Genomic DNA, 19,753 nt, shown 5'->3' on the forward strand with positions numbered 1-19,753 from the left:
GAATGGGGTCAGGGAGCCGCTTGGGGAACAATGGTTGCCACCGACTAGCTGAATTTCTTACAATCACACACCATACCCCCTGATCAAATAGCTCCTTTGTCCAGCTGATATAAAAACATGTCATACAATGATGATTTGGAAGAATGACACGGGTTTGCCTTTCACAGAGATCAGAAGGGCTTGTTGTGCAGCAGGGGGAAAAACATCAGAGTCAAGGAAAACCTGGAGAATAAAAGGAGCAAATGGAAACAGACAGCAACAATAAGAAAAGGCTGGGTTGCTGCAAAGGCAGACAAGGGCTTGGTTACCAACAGGGAGACAGACCAGACAGCTCCAAGGAAGGAAGAGCCTGCTGGCTGCCCAATAACCAGTTTCACAGCGCCCCCTTGAAACTCAGAAGAAACTAAAGGAATTAAAGAAATACAACCTGGACAAAGAGGTGGCCCAAGTTGGCTAACCTGATCCCTTCTTCAGGAGGGCTAGTGTATGTTAAGACCAGAAGCCTTTAGAATGCCAAGGCACCCAAGAGATCATCCTACCCAAACCATTATTTTATGAGTGGGGAAACTGAGACCTGGGAAGTAATGGTGCCTAAGGCATCTATTCGGATTATCTAGATTCAGGACTTGTTTTCCAGCTGCCTTTCCTATTTCCCTGACTTTGAAGATGGAAATGCTTCTCAAGCTTTCTCTGTCCAGACAGTAGAAGAGATGAGCTTTAGAAGAGGTGTGACTTCTGCCTGAAACAGAGATTCCTCATATGAAACGAGGGAACCCCTCCATGAGATGGATCGACGCAATATCCACAACAATGAACTAGAGCATACCAACGCTCTTACGGATGGCACAGGACTGGGCAATGTTTTGTTCTGTCGTACATGGGCCTGGCATGAGTTGGAGCAACTTGGTGGCACCTAACAACAACAGCGACATGGAAAGCACTGCACTTCTGTGTGCCTCTCTTTTCCTAGAAGTGAGGGTACTTCTGAAGCCAGGTAACCAGCCAGCCAGCCAGCCATTAGTTCAGCCATCATTTATTAAATGCTTTCTGTGCATCCCACCTTGTAAAAGAAGGGAAGGGTGAAGGAAGGGAGAGCCTCATGAAAAGATAAGACCCAGTCACTGGACCCAGTGAGGCAAATGGTCTCTAGATAGCCTGTGTGAGCACTAAACCCTGATTCTCAGTTGAGCTCTGTCATTGAGGTGGGCAGCTTCCTGTCTGTTCCAGGCAGGTCAGATGGAGACTTGGTTATTCAAAGAGAGAAGGTTCATACAGCAAGATTCCTGCAGCTCTCAGTCATCAAGGAGGTTTACAAAAAAAAGTGACAATTGTCCGTGTCACTAATTAACATTCATCTTTAGTACAGCAACTGTAAATGGATCTGAAGCTTTTATATTAGGTTTCCCCAGAACAACATGGGGTTAAAAAGTAAGAACATTTTGTGTTAATATATTCTGTTTCATGGCCAGGCCCTGAAATCCTTCACCGACAGATAGCCAGTTCTCAGTGCTGCCCCTGTGGAGAATGTTGCACATGCCACTCTCCCCGTTCTCCAGCTGGGAGGTCTGGGTCACAGAAACTGTCCTAAGTCCTGTAGGAGGGAATGAAAACCAAGACTGTCACCATCTCATCCTCTGCTCTGTCTTTGGGCGAAAGAGCAAGGTGTTGGAAAGTCAGACTGGAGATTAAGGCAATAGTGGACCTGGTGTGCTTCTGTTACAGACAAGCAAGGTGCTTTTACGTTGTGAAATTTTGTTTGAATAGGTAATATGTACACATGGCACTTCCGAAAGTACAAAAGAGTATACAGTGGAGAGCAATTCAGCCTATTACCTCCGTCTCCACACACAGCGTTCTGGACCCTGGCAAATGCCAGTCATCTGTTTCTTAAGAGCTATTCTGTATACAGTGAAACCTGTGGGAGCCGGAACTTGACTTGACTGCCTTGTTTTCCCGGGTCTTAAGAGTTTTTTGCCTTTGACAGGGTGCAGTCTTACAACTTTTCTAGTGTTCTCTATTAGTGGAAAATATTTGAGTTTTCCTTCTCGGACAGGTTTCCACTTTACACAGGTTCCAGCTTTTGCAGGTTTTATGGTATTTCTAAACATATACATAAAACCTTTTCCCCTTCTCACGTATGATATATTCTGTACATACAGACCATGGCAAAATGAATATGAAATTAACAGAGAGTCAGGGTTGGGAGGACTCTAAGAAGCCCCCAAAAGTGGCAGCAGGACCTGGAGAGAATGTCTATCACCCTCAAGTTGAGCTGCTGGCTTTGTGTGTTCTGCTTTGGAGAAAGCTAAACATAATGCCAGAGGCATGGTGTATAAGTATTCTGGGCTTCTTAAGGAGAAACCCAAAAAAAACCAAACCTGTTGCCATCAAGTCAATTCCAACTCAAAATGTGGGTGGTTGTGGGCCCACAATTATTTTTTTACATACAAAGTGGACACTTAGGCAGAGTTCAAAAACGAGAGGTCGGGGGCATCCCATCCCTGAGTCTTCTCCTTCCAACACAAAGTTTTCATGTAGGAACTGAGAGCCCTTTGGGTGATATGTCCCATGTAGGTTTTAGAGCTCACATTTTGAGTCTTTATTGTGTGTCAGACTCTTTAAAATGGGATAAGTACTTTTAATACACTGTTTCACTTAATTCTCATCACGGTTACTATCTCCCTTTTATCTCTGAGGAAGCTGAGGCTTAACTCAGAAATGGCAGAGCTAGGAAAAATTGACCTTGGGTCTGTGTTCTACCTTCGCATGGACTCCCGTGAGGTTCTTACCTCTGTCTGGTACCCAAAGAATCAAATCTGAACTCCTCAGCCTGGAATTCAAGGCCCTCCACCATCTGCACCGGTTTTCTCTGTAGTTTGTCTCTTCTTGCTCCTCTTCATGCATTGCAGGCTGAGTCGTACCAGACACACTGTGTTACTGGTCTTCCTTCTGCTAGGCTTTTCTACAGGCTCATCCCTCCCTCTGAGATCCTTTCCTCTCCGCTCTGTCTGGTAAGCTGTGGTAAGCTGCCTGTGTGATTTTTCTAAAACTCAGTCTGACTGTGTTACCCCACTGCTTAAAACCTCTCTGTGTTAAAGACCAAGTTTCTTAACATCAAACAGAGGACCTTCATGTTCTGGGTCCTATTGGCTCTCCAGGCTCACCTCTCCCACTTTTGTGTCCTACTTAATGCTTCACGCCAATGATCTACTTAAAGGTCCTGAAACATTTTGGACACTCTCAGTTCCAGGCCTTTGCATATGCTGTTCCTTCTGCCCAGAACACTCTTCCTACCTTCTTCTTCACTTGGCTAAATCCTACCTGACCATCTGATCATTGCTTCGGCCACACTTTTTCAGAGATCTTTTCCCTTACCCTTCCCAGGATATCTGCTTTAAAATATCTTTTTTTCTATACTATGACCTCCTCTTTTCAAGGTCGGTGACCAAAGATCAATAATTTCTGGTTCCCCAGAGCCTCATATTGGGCCTGGACTCAGGCAGTTTGAGGAATTAAGTGATAAATTATTGAAGTAATGAATAAATGAGCTAGAATTTGGAGCCCCTGAATGGGCCCTAGGTGTGTGGTCTGACCTCAGAACCTTCCTTTTTTTGCCAGCTGCTGCCTGATATAGTCTTGTAATGTTTCCCATTATTTGGAACCTCTTCACTGCAATGTGACCTTGTTTATGATACTTTACCTCTCTGAGCCTCAGTTTCCTCAAATGTGATACGAGAAGATAGGAGTACATGATACCTACTGTCCCTCCCAGATCAAATGATATATGAATCCATGCTGTTTGCAAAGGAGAAGGAATTTTCCAAGCACTGTGTGCTTGTGTGTGGGGAGAGCACCAATGGTGTTGACGGTTGCAAGAGATTTCCAGAGACTCCAGCTTAACTCTCTAACTCAGAGCTTGGCAAGCTGTAATAGCCTGTGGGCCAAATCTGGCTCACTGCCTATTTTTGTATGACCCAAGAATGGTTTTTCCATTTTTAAATGATTGGGAAAATCCCTAGGCAATGCGTCTTCTGTGCAGCCACCACCCATCTGTCAGTGGAGGCTTGCGTGTTGCTATGATGCTGAATAGGTTTCAGGGGAGCTTCTAAACTAAAATGGACTAGGAAGAAAAGCCTGGTGATATACTTCTAAAAATCAGCCAGTGAAAACCCTATGGATCACAACCGTTCGATCTGCAACCAATCATGGGGATGGCACAGGACCAGGCAGCATTTCATTCAGTTGTACATGGGGTCACAATGAGCTGGGGGTGATTCGACAGCAGCTAGCAACAATAACAATGTATGTTTAATATGATGTTTTAAAAAGTTTATATGCACATTATCTTTCAATTTTTAAAACAACTGTATGAGATATATCCTATTATGCCCATTTTACAGATGAGGAAACTGAGATTCAAAGAGAGTAAGTAACCCCCTAAGGTCACAGGAATCACAGAGCTAATAATGCTGGTCTTCCAATTCATTTCCTAGTGTGGTGCTTGAGTGTTACAGCTGGGTTTGGCAGGAGTGTAGAAAGACAAGACACATGGCCCTTTGCTATGCTGGCACTGTCCCTACCCTGCATCTGCCCCAATATACACACACTAAACACACAGACTCTATATACACACTGACACACACACACAGACACGCCCTTCCTTCCATACTTCCCTCTCACTATAAAATTCTATGATTGTAAGTGAATCTATGCAGACCATCCCCTGCCAGTTGTGGAGAAGCCAGCACACTGATATATACCGTTCTCCCAAAAGACAGAGAAGGAAGTTGAATATTTTCCTAGCCACATTAAAAATTATGCTCCTCCTTTAGAGCAACATAAAAAGTAAAATAAAATAAACCACTGGGAAAAAAATCAAAAGAAAAATATTTCATGACATGTGAAAATTATATGAGATTCAAATTTCAGCGTCCATAAAAAGCTGTGCTGGAACACAACTACACTCATCCATTTCCATATTGTCTATGGTTGCTTTTGCATTGCAGCAACAGAGTTGAGAAGTTACAACAGAGACCATACGGCCTGCAAGGCTGAAAATATTTACTATCTTGTCTTTTACAGAAAAATTTGCTGACTATTGTTTTAACTCAAGAACCCTCAATAGCTTCCCACTATCAATAACAGCACTGTTCAATAAAAATATCATGTGAGCCACAGAGGTGATTTTAAATTTTCTAGTAGCCACATTAAAAACTAAAATAAACATGATTTTAAGAAGTAAGATTGATGATATATTTTAAGATTATTATTATTATGACCCAATATATCTAAAATATCATTTCAATATACAGTCAATATAAAAATTAATGAGATATTTTATATTCTTTTTTTAATACTATGTCTTCAAGATCTGGTGTGTAGTTTATACCTATAGCACACCTCGATTTGGACTAGCCATGTATCGCCTTGTTCGGTCCAAACAACTGCCTCCTGATCTATGCATAGGTTCCTCATGAGCACAATTTAGTGTTCTGGAATTTCCATTCTCCGCAATGCAACCCATAATTTGTTATGGTTCTCACAGTTGAATGCCTTGGTATAGTCAATAAAACACAGGTAAACATCTTTTGGATAGTCTCTGCTTTCAGCCAGGATCCATAGTAGGGTACTAATAGGTAAAATTTGCTGACCATTTTCTATTTAACAGAAACTATGCTAAGTGCTCTTCACATTTAGTGCTAATATTATCATCATCCCCAGTTTCAGATGAGAAAAATGAACTTAAAAAGGCTAAGTGACTTTTCCCTAGATCTTGCAGTTAGCTAATAAGCCGTAGAGCCAGGATTTGAATTCAAGCCTGACTCCAGAGCCCCTGGGCAGTCACTTCCCTGTGGCATGCAGAACCTGTTTTCCTTCTGCCTTGGGACAACAGTTCCCCTAGACATTAATGCTCTTCTCAATTTTCAATTAAAATTTTTATTCATTTTTGGTGGCAATATACACAACCAAGCATACATCCATTCACAATTTCTACATGAACAGTTCAATAACGTTGGTCGACGGCACATACTTCACATTGTGTCACCGTTCTCACTGTCTTTACCAATATTGTTTCATCGCCATTAATTTAGGCTCTCTGCCCCTTTTTTTTGCCCTTTAAAGTTCTCATATGCACTTTAGATTAGCTATTGTCTGCTAAAACTCATATAGACAATTCTTTATAGGGGCACTATGCTCAAGACAAGGAGCCCTGGTGGCACAGTGGTTAAAGTGTTTGGTTGCTAACAGAAGGTTGGTGGTTCAAACCCTCCAGCCACTCCGTGGGAGAAAGATGTGACAAGCTGCTCCCGTAAAAATGTACAGCTTTGGAAACCCTGTGGGGCAGTTCTACTTTCTCCTATAGGCTCACCGTCAGAATTGACTCTGCAGCAATGAGTTTGGGTTTTGGGTATGCTCAAGGCAAACATTATTAATTGGGCTAAACCGTTGTTTAGTTTAACCATGGCTTCATGGGACAGTTTCAGTTCAAGGCTTAAGGATTATTTCCAGGCATTAGATTCAGGGGTTCCCCTGTTCTCAATGGAACCAGTAAGTCTGGTTTCCATACGAGTTTGAAGCTCTCTTCTACACTGTTACTCTCTTTGATCAGGATCCATTTGTTGTGTCCTTGATCAAAATTTTCAGTAATGGTGCCAGGCATCATCCATTTCTTCTGATCTCTTGGTAACAGAGGTAGTAGTTTATGTGCTCCTATCACTTTGAGGTCTCTCTACAACATACCTGTTAATGAATATTTAGAAGATGGGAAGAACCAAGTGAGGGCTGGGTTTACTCCTTTGGAAAAGACCTATCAGGTATGACTGAGAGCCAGCTACCCTAACCTGTCCCCAGAAATATCAAAGACTAGGCCAGAAAGAAGTGTCCCCTGAGGATGAGGGGTTCCATCTGTGACCCTTGTGTGGAGTTAAGGTAATAGAATAATAATGATAGTGAGCATTAATAGGGCATGGGCTAGATGCCAGGCACTTTATAGATATTATTTCAATCAGCCCTCACAGGAACCCTACAAAGTGGGTGAAGTGATTTGCCCAAAGTCAGTGTTGTTAGGAGTCAAACCCAGGCCTGTCTGATGCTGGAAGCTGTGGTATTTTCACTGTGTCCTTTGCTTTTGCTTTTCTGTAAAAATATAACAGTCACAAAGAGTGAGCCTTTATTATGTGTCAGGTAGGCTTCTTACATATATCTCATTGAATCTGCATGACAGTTTGGACCAAAATTGGGTTGAGCCTGGGCAGGCACTTGTTTAGGGAACAGGTTACAGCTGAGATTTGTCAGAAACTTCTCCAGGATCCCAAGTTCTTCCTTTGACACCCACTTATGGGGTGAACGGAGGAAAAGGTCTGAGAGGAGGCAGCTGTTCCCCTTTCTGGGAGGGAACATAAGGAAATTCTGTGATGTTTCTGTTGTTGTACTTTAGTCCGTCCACTCTGAGCACGTAGGTCCTGCTGTGCCTTTGGCTTCCTTGATTTTTTTTAAAAGTAAAATACCCCACATCACAGACTCATAGGGTTGGAAAGAACGTTGAAGGAGAGCTACGTAGTACAACCTTCCATCTGATGTTTTTCTGCACCCCAGTTTCTCGTTCTGTCTCCTAAGATTTCAGAGTCTTGAGTAGGGGAGATAAAACATTGAGAGGTAGCATAAGAACTGGAATGGTTTATAGTTCTTAACGTTCTAGATCAACAGTTCTCAAAGTGCAGTCTGGGACCCCTGTGGGTCCCCAAAATCCTTCAGAGGGTCTGCGAGGTCAAAACAATTTTTATAGTAGTACTAAGATGTTGTATACCTTTATTACTCTCATTCTCTCACAAGTATATGGTGGAATTTTCTAAAGCCACATAATGTGTGATATTGCAACAGATTGAATGAAGCAAATGTGAATATTTTCTATGAAGCTAGAAATTAAATAGAATTCTTTTTCATTGTGCGTTAGGTGAAAGTTTACAGAGCAAATTAGTTTCTCATTAAACAATTAATACCCATATTTCATGATATTGGTTGCCAACTCCGCCATGGCCATGTGTCAACCCTCTCCCCTTCTTGACCTCTGGTTCCCCATCTCCATTTGTCCAGTTTTCCTGTCCCTTCCTGCCTTCTCATCTTTGCTTTTGGGTTGGTGTACCCATTTAGTCTCATATACATAGTTGAACTACTTGTGTTACTGTTTGTTTTATAGGCCTGGCTGAAGGGTGAATTTCAAGAGTGACTTCAGTACTGAGTTAAAAGGGTGTCCAGGATCATACTCTCGGGGTTTCTCCCGTCTCTGTCAGGCCAGTAAGTCTGGCCTTTTTTTGCGAGTTTGAATTTTGTTCTACATTTTTCTCCCGCTCTGTCTGGGACCCTCTATTGTGATCCCTGTCAGAGCAGTTGGTGGTGGTAGCCGGGCACCATCTAGTTGTTCTGGACTCAGTAGAAATTAAATAGATTTTCACAACTCTAAAACAGTGCTACTCTTCTCCCTATATTTGGTTTGGATAATATAGTTATTTTAAATTTAAAAAATATGTTATTTATCTAATATGTAATGGGCTTGTTATTTTTAAATGAATTAAATATCTTTAAAAGTTTTCAGTTTTAATTTCTAATATGGTTAATATTGATAGATGTAATTTCCATAAACGAAAGCTCTTTGGGGTCCTCAATAATTCTCAAGACTGTGAAGGGGTTCTGAGTTCAAAACATGTGAGAACTGGTGCTTTAGATCATCCTTAGCATCACAGTGACATTATATCTGGCCTAAATGTAGGTAGTAAAAAGGAATTTCTGGGATCACAGTCCTGACTAACTGGAGTGTCTAGTGAGTTCCTCTCACCTGAACAGGACCCAGAGGCAACAGCATAAAAATCTGAAAAGATGTCAATTAAGTAAAAAGTAAAGGCATGTGGAAATAATTAGGAACAACATTTATTTTTTCCCAACTTTGTTGAAGTATAATCGAAGTACAGTAAACTGCATGTATTTAAAGTGTACAATTTGATCAGTTTTGACATTTGTATGCACCCATGAAATCATCACAACGAAGATTACAAACATTTCCATCACCCCCAAAAGTTTCTCTGTACCCCTTTGTAGTCCATCCTCCCCATTCCCAGGCCACCACTGATAGGCTTTTGTATTTTCTAGGATTTTAAATAAATGGAATCATAGTGCAGCTATTCTTTTTGGCCTGGCTTCTTTCACTTAGCATGATGCTTTTGAGGTTCACTCATGGTGTTGCATTGGGGCTTGAGATTGGAACCCCAGAAATGTCACTTATTAACTGGGTGACTTCAGGCAAATTACAGAATCTATCTGTGCCTCAGAGAGGAAACAATAAATAATTCCCACCTTGCATAGTTGTGAAGATAAAATGAGTCAATGCTTTATTTATAAAGCACTTATTTCAGTTCCTGGTACTTGCTGGGTACTTGATAAATAGTAGTTATTTTTGAATATATGTTTGGGGTAGGAATTAAGGAGGGTAACTAGTACAGCATGGGGATTATGGAGAATCTTGTTTAGGCTAATTAGTTCCACAGCCCAGGTTTAACTATTTGTTAGACATTTCTCACTTGCACACCCAAAACCTCCAGATATGCCAACCTAACCAGGAAATTTTTCTATAATGACGACTGGGGACATGGAAATTTGTAGCTTTGAAAGTCTGGCCAATGTAGACTTATGCTGTCAGAAAAAAACAAAATCCCACTAGGCTGCTTTGAAAATGGAAAACGTGTATGCTTCCACCCTTGCCGATTTCATGTCCAACTGGCCAGGTTTGCTCAACTTGGAATGTAAACCCATTGCCTGGGTGCTGAGTGGACTTCAGCAGGTTCCTGGCCAGAGGAAGTGGGAGATGGAGGTTTTCTGTGTGACTTGCTGCAGCTGATGCTGGGTTGGGACAAAAGCAGAGGAGTTGAGGAGTTTCTCAGAGAATCAGAGCAGGAACCGAGGGCCTTGGGCCATGGTTGTGTTTGCTGCTGGCAACCGGGGCTTCTTGTGTCCTCATGCTGCCAGGAGGTAACTGCTTTTTCCTAAGCCTGAAGGCACAGACTGAGAGGAAAAAAAAAAAAAAAAAACAAAGAGGACATGAGAGAAGGAGAGAGGAGGGAGGGTGAGAGAGGGTTGAATTGATCGCAGTCTGTTCAGGTCTAGCTGGAAAACACAATGAAGTGAAAAGGCTTCTTGGTTGGTGTGCTTTTCTTCATTTTTTTCCCAGGGTTTGAAGTGGAGAGGGAGGGATGGGAAGAAAGAAAGGAAGAGGTGGAGGACTGGCAAGGCCTGAGCAGAAGCAGCACGAAAACTTCAGGGTTAGGGAGGGGAAAGTAACTTAGTGATATGGGACCCCCCACCTTGGGTCACCCACTTACTGGCCAGTCCCTTCCCTTCTACAAGAGTCTGTGGCTCAGAGTAGCACTGCCAGTAGTGTGTTTTGAATGAAGACAAACGAAGTAGCTAAAGCCTATCTGCCCCTGCCCTAGAAAAAGCATCACTTTTAGGACAAAACGTATTTCCTCCAGTTAGGGGTGGGGTGGGTGTTGGTGTTGGTTTTATTTTTTTCTAGCATAGAATAATATTTGCCAACATTTATTGAGCTTTTTCTGCCAAGCACTATCCTAAGTGCTTTACATGTATTATCTCAATTAATCCTTACAACATTTTTATGAGGAATACGTTCTATTATTATCCCCATTTTACAGATTAAAAAAAAAAAAGAGGCTTAGAGAGGTTAAGAACCTCAAGTCATAAAACTAGTAAGTGGCAGAACCAGGGTTCATCCCCAGGTTTGTCTGAACCCTAACCCTGCTTTCCTAAACAATGTACTATGTATATGTTTAGGTACAGCCTCTTAAATAGCTCACAGTTTACTCTTACTGGGGTTGGTTGGGGGAACAGTAGGGGAGCTGGGGCTGGGGGTAAGAAGGATGGATAGTATGAATGCAACTACAATAAAATGTGGCCATAAACCTCTCTGAGATCCAAGTTCCTCACTGATAAAATTGAGGATACATCCATTCATTCAATAATTTTTACTGAGAGCTCTATTGAGTCAGGAACACATTGGTGAACAAGGCAGACAAGGCCCCTGTACTCACAGAGCTTACATTCCAGTGGGATGGTAACTGTGCCCTCCCTCATGGGGCTGATGTGTCTGAAACATTCTCACCTAGCTCTTCTCTCCCATTTTTTCTTATCTTAGTTCAATCTCCATTTCCTCAGAGAAGTCTTTCCTGGCCTGCTTGACCAGGTCAATTTCCCTAGGACCATAGACCTATCCTTTATAGCACTTAGCATCTTTTATTTGATTCTTTGACCAACGTCTATAAACTCCTTGCAGGCAGGTACAATGTCTGATGTTTTTAGCTCATCAGTCATTGGCTCATATTAGGATTTCATTAGATACTTGTAGAATGAATAAATAAGTGATATGAAATAACGTAAGGGAAGAACTTTGTGTAGCCCTGGCACAGTCAGCATTCAAAGAAATGCTATCTCCTATCATTTGACATTTTTGTCTCCTGATTTGAAAATTGAAATAAGCCTTGTCTGTACTCCTTTGATATCTAGTATTGTGTAGTGTACTCTTCTGGTTGCCTACTCAACTGCCATTGCCCTTTTCCTCCTTCCTGGTGGACCCTGGATTTTGTGTGGTTGTTCACCCTTTCCCCTAGACTAGTAAATGTCAGAGCTGGGATGTGAATTAGCCTGCGCTCTTAACTTTCTAAAAAGTCTCATATTGTTATGGAAATTTTATTTCAATAAAGCTGTTAGATAGATAGATGCTGTTGTGTTGACTCTGACTCATGGCAATCTTATGTACAACTGAACGAAACAGTGCCCATTCCTGTGCCATCCTCAGGATTGCTGGCATATCATTGCAGCTATTGTGCCAATTCATCTCACAAAGGGTCTCCCTTGCTGGTCCTCTACCTCACCAAACCTGATGTCCTTCTCCAGCAATTGACCCCTCCTGATGATATGTCCAAAGCAAGCAAATCAGATAATGTTTTGTTGTAATCTATAAGGTTTTCATTGGCTAATTTTTGGCAGTAGATTGTCAGACATTTCTGCCTAGTTTGTCTTAGTCTGGAAGGTCCATTGAAACCTGTCTACCATGGTGACCTTGCTGGTATTGCAAATACTGGTAGCATAGCTTCCGGCATCACAGTAACATACAAGTCACCACAGAGTGACAAACTGACAGATAAGTGGTGTAATAGAGAGAATGAGAGAGGAGCCCTGACGGCATAAGCAGTTAAGCATAACCGAAAGGTTGGCGGTTTGAACTCACCCAGCAGCTCTGTGGGAGAAAGACCTGGCAGGGCAGTTCTGCTCTGTTACATGGGGTCGTTACAAGTCAAAATCAGCTCAACAGCACCTAACGACAACAATATATATATATAAAGTACATATTGAATTATTATATAAATATAAATGAGTTATTTTGTGTATATATGTGTACATTTTATATATATATATATGAATTATTTCTATTCAATAGATGAGGAAATCAAAACTCTATGGTGTAAGCCGGTAGCTTGAAAACTTTTTTGTTTGTTATCCACAGTAAGAAATATATTGCCAACCATGACTCCAAAACACACACACACACAAACGTACAACAGCACTTACCTTATCTGTGGGCTAAGCCCAATGGCATCACTAGGGTTGGTGTTGCCCAATGCAGTAACTCATGGTGTCGGCCACTGATGCCAATTACCACAATATCATAGCTAAAACACCAGAAAATTTGACAAAACCAGTGACTATAAAAACAGTTTATAATCTGCAGCAACGAAAACAACAGCATGTGCTTATATAGTGTGCAGACGAAACCATGTGATTTTGAAGCGTCAGTGTAACTGGGTAATTATGACAACTCTGATCAGAGCACATTAGAAGGTTCAAAAAGTGTTTTTGTTGTTATAACTAACCCGTTGCCTTCTAGTCAATTCCAACTCATAGTGACCCTATAGGACAGAGTAGAGCTGCCCTATAGGGGTTCCAAGGAGCAGATGGTGGGTTCGAACTGCCAACTTTTGGTTAGCAGCTGAGCTCTTAAAACACTGTGCCACCAGGGCTCCTATAACTAACTAGAGGGATATGTTTATAAAACATAATAAATTTCTACGGACCACAACCACTATAGCCTCCACCAGATTGAGTCCAGCACAACTAGATAGTGCCGGGCTACGACCACCAACTGCTCTGATGGGGATGACAGTAGAGGGTCCCAGACAGAGAGGGAGAAAAATGTAGAACAAAATTCTAACCCACCAAAAAAGACCAGATTTACTGGTGTGACAGAAACTGGAGAAATCCTGAGAGCATGGCCCCCAGACACCCCTTTAACTCAGCACTGAAGTCACTCCTGAGGTTCACCGTTCAGCCAAAGATTAGACAGGCCCATAAAACAAAATGAGACTATAGGGGCACACTAGCCCAGGGGCAAGGATGAGAAGGCAGGAGGGGACAGGAAAGTTGGTAACAGGGAACACAAAGTCGAGAAGGGGAGTGTTGATAATGTCGTGGGGTTGGCAACCAATGTCACAAAACAATATGTGTATTAATTGTTTAATGAGAAACTAATTTGCTCTGTAAACCTTCATCTAAAGTACAATAAAAGAAAGAAAAAAACCCAATAAATTTCTGCTGATACATTGCACAAGTTTTTATAGACAGTCATTTTGGTGTCACACCCTCTGACAGTATCACCTGGTACGCATTCCTAGTGATGCCGCTGGCTAAGTCCTGCTATTTTTTTTTTTAATTGTGCTTTAAGTGAAAGTTTACAAATCAAGTAAAGTTTACAAATCAAGTCAGTCTCTCACACAAAAAGTTATATACACCTTGCTACATATTCCCAATTGCTCTCCCCATAATGAGACAGCCCGCTCCCTCCCTCCACTCTTTTTGTGCCCATTTCGTCAGCTTCTAATCCCCTCTACCCTCTCGTCTCCCCTCCAGGGAGGAGATGTCAACATAGTCTCAAGTGTGCACCTGATCCAGGAAGCTCACTCCTTCACCAGCATCCCTCTCCAACCCACTGTCCAGTCCAATCCCTGTGTGAAGAGTTGGCTATGGGAATAGTTCCTGTCCTGGGCCAACAGAAGGTCTGGGGGCCGTGACCACCGGGGTCCTTCTAGTCTCAGTCAGACCATTAAGTTTGGTCTTTTTACAAGAATTTGGGGTCTGCAACCCACTGCTCTCCTGCTCCCTCAGGGGTTCTCTGTTGTGTTCCCTGTCAGGGCGGTCATCGGTTGTAGCCGGGCACCATCTAGCTCTTCTGGTCTCAGGCTGATGTAGTCTCTGGTTTATGTGGCCCTTTCTGTCTCTTGGGCTCCTAATTACCTTGCATCCTTAGTGTTTTTCATTCTTCTTTGATCCAGGTGGGTTGAGACCACTTGATGTATCTTATATAGCCGCTTGCTAGGGTTTAAGACCCCAGACGCCTCTCTCTAAGGTGGGATTCAAAATGTTTTCTTAATAGATTTTATTATGCCAATTGACTTAGATGTCCCTTGAAACCATGGTTCCCCAAATCCCCATCCCTGCTACGCTGGCCTTCGAAGCATTCAGTTTATTCAGGAAACTTCTTTGCTTTTCGTTTAGTCCAGTTGAGCTGACCTTGCCTGTATTGTGTGTTGTCTTTTCCATCACCTAAAGTAGTTCTTATCTACTATGTAATTAGTGAATACCCTTCTCCCACCCTCCCTCCCTCCCCCATCTCGTAATCATCAAAGAATATTTTCTTCTCTGTTTAAACCATTTCTTGAGTTCTTATAATAGTGGTCTTTTACAATATTTATCCTTTTGCAACTGACTAATTTCACTCAGCATAATGCCTTCCAGATTCCTCCATGTTATGAAGTGTTTCACAGATTCATCACTCTTCTTTCTCGATGTGTAGTATTCCATTATGTGAATACACCATAGTTTATTTATCCATTCATCTGTTGATGGGCACCTTGGTTGCTTCCATCTTTTTGCTATAGTAAACAGTGCTGCAATGAACATGGGTGTGCATATATCTGTTCATGTAAAGGCTCTTATTTCTCTAGGATATATTCCAAGGAGTGGAATTGCTGGATCGTATGGTAGTTCTATTTCTAGCTTTTTAAGGAAATGCCAAATCAATTTCCAAATTGGTTGTACCATTTTACATTCCCACCAGTAGTGTGTAAGTGTTCCAATCTCTCCACAGCCTCTCCAGCATTTATTGTTTTGTGTTTTCTGGATTAATCCCAGCCTAGTTGGAGTGAGATGAAATCTCATTGTAGTTTTGATTTGCATTTCTCTAATGGCTTTTTTTTTTTTTTTAATGGCTAGTGATCGTGAGCATTTCCTCATGTATCTGTTTGCTACCTGAGTGTCTTCTTTAGTGAAGTGTCTGTTCATATCTTTTGCCCATTTTTTAATTGGGTTATTTGTCTTTTTGCAGTTGAGTTTTTGCAGTATCATGTAGATTTTAGAGACCAGGTGCTGATTGAAAATGTTATAGCTAAAAACTTTTTCCCAGTCTATAGGTAACTTTTTTTACTCTTTCAGTGAAGTCTTTGGATGAGCATAGGTGTTTGATTTTTAGAAGCTCCCAATTATCTAGTTTTTCTTCCGCATTGTTAGTAATGTTTTGTATACTGTTTATGCTATGTATTAGTGCTCCTAACGTTGTCCCTATTTTTTCTTCCATGATCTTTATCGTTTTAGACTTTATATTTAGGTCTTTGATCCATTTTAAGCTCGTTTTTGTGCATGGAGTGAGGTATGGGTCTTGTTTCATTTTTTTTGCAGATGGATATCCAGTTATGCCAGCACCATTTGTTAAAAAGGCTGTCTTTTCCCCATTTAACTGTTTTGGGGCCTCTGTCAAATATCAACTTCTCATATGTGGATGGATTTATCTGGATTCTCAATTCTGTTCCATTGGTCTATGTATCTGTTGTTGTACCAGTACTAGGCTGTTTTGATTACTGTGGCGGTATAATAGGTTCTAAAATCAGGTAGTATAAGGCCTCCTACTCTGTTCTTCTTTTTCAGTAATGCTTTACTTATCCGGGGCCTCTTTCCCTTCCATATGAAGTTGGTGATTTGTTTCTCCATCTCATTAAAGAATGTCTTTGGAATTTGGATCGGAATTGCATTATATGTATAGATTGCTTTTGGTAGAATAGACATTTTTATAATGTTAAGTCTTCCTATCCATGAGCAAGGTATGTTTTTCCACTTAGGTAGGTCTCTTTTGGTTTCTTGCAGAAGTGTATTATAGTTTTCTTTGTATAAGTCTTTTACATCTCTGGTAAGATTTATTCCTAAGTATTTTACCTTCTTGGGTGCTACTGTAAATAGTATTGATTTGGTGATTTCCTCTTCGATGTTCTTTTTGTAACCCCTGCTATTTTTTATTCTACTCAACTTCATTTCATTAAAAAATTTTAGTCCCAGCCCAATTCATTGATTTCACGACCAACTAACATCTAAACAACCCTGTCCTAAGTGACTTGCTCAAGGTCACATAACTAGTATAGTGGTGGAGTCAGAAGAATGATCCAGTGCTCTTCCTCTTACTACACCCTGGTGGGTTTCTTGCCCTGAGGCAAAACTCTCAGAAAAGATTTCTGTTGGTTTTGATAACCAAAAAATGAATTAGTTCTACATCTCAGCCACAGTTAAGGCAATGCTGCTCCCACCATCTGCAGGCACTTCAATTTGGTTTTGGTTTGTCCAGATATCTCAGCTGTCTGCAATGAAGCTGTCCAGAAAGATCCTCCTTGAAGCTCCAAAGGGAAAGATTTAGCCCTAATGAGTGGTACATTCAGACTTGCTGGAATTCTCATCCAAATTACACCAAACATTAACATATGGACAAAGGCACATGGCATATTAAATGATTTACTGGGGTCAAAGATCAAGTCATTGGCAGGCCTAAGATTGAACCTACCACACACCTTCAGAGTCAGCTAAACTAAGACACGAGGAGGTCTCAGCTAGTTAGGGCCCAGCAGCCCGGACCTGGTCAGCCGTCAGCCAGTTAATCTACAACAGCACCTTCTTTTCCTACCAGAGGAAGATTTTGACTTGAACTCCTGGGAGACCTGCCTTCTTGGAATCCAGATTTCTCTGCTTCCGAGTCTAACTTAGCTGGTGTTGGATGCAGAAGCCTAGAGAAAGCCGAAACTTGTTTATTTGCTCTCTTATTCCTGGATTTATAATTTAACCTAATATACTGTATGTCTGTACATGTGTTGATCTCAAAAAATGTTTGCGCTTGCCTGCTTCTCTGGCCATGTTGGCAGGCAGCTGTTAAAGCCATCAGTGATGTTTGCTTCCAGTTACAAAAGAAAACATTATCTATTTGGGGCTATGTTGTTGTTTTTTGCTTTCCTGATTTAAAAGGGGAAATATGTTTCCCAGTAGAGATGTTGGGCTGCCCCCATCCCCTTTTAGGGCTAAGAATGGCTAAGAAGCCTTTTCGGCACACCTGGTTCACCATCTTTCTAATATTCAGACCTTTTCTACTCTCCCTGTGGAAATATTCTTTTAAGGACTTCGGAATGAAATTATTTGAGCAATTGGGCAGGTTTCTCTCCTTCCCTGGGGACACCAGTTTATGGCTCAACATCTCCCTCAAACTCTGGTGTGCTTTTAGCTAAGGAAGAGTCAGGCTGTTCCCATTGTCAGGTGCATGAACTAAGCAACTGCTGATGGGCCCAAGAAAACACGAGTAATTCTAACCTCTGCCCAGAACCTTTGAAGAACATGCAAACCCTGACCTTGCTTTGGTGCTTTGGAGAGACCATCTGGGGAAAACATCATTTCCCAAAATATATATGAAATTGAGAGCACCTCTGGCTGGGAAGTAAGAAAAACCATATGCCAAATGTGGAGTTCAGATATGTAAATATTTGTTTCGGAAAAAATGATTTAAACAAGAGTTGTCCGTGGTAAGTACACTCTTGAAGACTGAACTGAGCACTGGGAAGAGTACAGGTAAAGAGAAATGAAGAGCAGAGATGCTGGATAGTAGCTGGGAAGCAGACACAAAGGCCACAAAGGCATATGACTTGTGGTAGGTTGGAGGTACCTCTGGAAGCGTCGGACCGAAGTTCAGCAACCAGCTAGATGTAAGAGAGTCAGAAAGGTTTGCAGATGAGGAATGGAAGCTCCGAGGAAAACCTGGCTGCCCAGATGAAAGAAGCTTGGAGGAAAAAATAAATAAATAAAAAATAAGACTTGACAAACAGTACTTAAGAGGAATCCTGGGATGATAAAAACCACTCAAAGGACAGTTTTGATTCAGAATTGAAGATAAGACCTGGGTCACTGCTTAAAAGGTCTTAATAATCCCAGGATTTCTAGCTAAAGGACATGGCCAAATTGAAACTATTAATCACCAAACACATTTGCCTGAACCAAATGAGTCTAAGAAATAGCTTTCTTTTTTTTTTTTAATCTCAAATTCAAATTGTTCATTGCTGGTATACAGGAAAGCAATTAACTTTTATATACTGACCTTGTGACATGGAATACCTCTCCATTTATTTAGATCTTCTTTGATTTCATCAGTATTTTATAGTTTTCCGCATACAGATCTGGTACATATTTTGTGAGATTCATACCTACTTCATTTTTTAGGTACTATAGGGTTATAGGGTCGCTATGAGTTAGAATCAACTTGATGGCAAAGGATTTGGTGGGGTTTTTTTTTTTTTTGGTTTGTTGTGAATGATATTGTTTTTAAATTTTCAAATTCCAGTTGTTCATTGCTAGTCTATAGGAATGCATAAGAAACAAGACTTTTGTCTTCTTGGCTGCCATTATAAGTTTATGCCCAAAGGAAAGCTAGGGCAGGAAGGGTCAGTAATCACAGCTGTCTCTCTCCCCATCTTTCCTTCCTTCCTCACTCTGTAAATATTTGTTTATTTCATTTGACTGAGTTGATGCAATGCTAAAGAATAGCCTGGGAGGAGGGGGTACTGTTGAGAAATAAGGGGAAATGTCTGTTTCAAGGTTAAGATCTTTAGAGATGTTTGAACTTTTAGCATCTGAGACAGAATGGTGAGTGTGGGAAAATTAGTGGTCACAATGAAGTGAGAAAAAGAACAAAGGTTTCATCAAATGATATGGGTAAGTTAGGGACATGGTAAAGATTAAGGCATATTATACCTGGGGTTACATGTGACAATGCACCAAAATAGTGTGTGAATTGAGATCAAACTCCCAATTTTGGCCAAGAGTAATTAGAGTATAATTAAGTTTAAACATAAGCATCAGGTTTTATGTTAATGTTTGCTTCAGAAAACAATTGGATTGCACACTTGAAAAGTCTCTGTGCAACTTGAGGCCTGTTGCTGACACGAGGCTTATCGGTTGTGAGAAAGTGGGGCATTCAGTGGAAGCTGGGTTGAGAAAAATAGTGAAGATTCTACATCCCACTCCTTTACCCTCCCCACCGCCTATCCCCAATGCCTAGAAGGGTACTTGGGAAGTACCAACAAAAAAAAGAAACCAAACCCATTGTTGTCTAGTTGATTCTAACTCATAGTGACCCTATAGGGTAGAGTACGACTGCCCCATAGGATTTCCAAAGAGTGCTTGGTGGATTCAAACTTTGGACCTTTTGGTTAGCAGCTGAACTCTTAACCGCTATGCCAGCAGAGTTTTCACTTGGGAAGTAAAAAAAAAAAAAAAAAACAGTAGTTCTCCAAAAATGTAGATTTAATGAATCTGGAAGCAACTCAGCAAAGCTGATCTG

General features: G+C 41.3%; 1 long non-coding RNA gene across 4 annotated transcripts in view; it reads right to left on the minus strand.

The window, feature by feature from the left end:
- Positions 1-8,912: 8,912 nt before the first annotated feature.
- Positions 8,913-19,753, minus strand: part of LOC104845802 (uncharacterized) — a 34,185-nt gene continuing 23,344 nt past the window's right edge. For 3 of the 4 annotated variants that reach the window (XR_010318078.1, XR_010318076.1, XR_010318079.1), the window contains 2 exons: positions 12,293-12,379; positions 8,913-10,053 (listed from right to left, as the gene is read on the minus strand). This is a non-coding gene — a long non-coding RNA (uncharacterized LOC104845802). Of the gene's footprint in view, positions 10,054-12,292; positions 12,380-12,633; positions 12,735-19,753 lie in introns of all 4 variants that reach the window. The other variant, XR_010318077.1, reaches the window with a different exon arrangement.

Source organism: Loxodonta africana, chromosome 16, assembly GCF_030014295.1.
Source record: "Loxodonta africana isolate mLoxAfr1 chromosome 16, mLoxAfr1.hap2, whole genome shotgun sequence".
NCBI classification, from domain to species: Eukaryota; Metazoa; Chordata; class Mammalia; order Proboscidea; family Elephantidae; genus Loxodonta; species Loxodonta africana.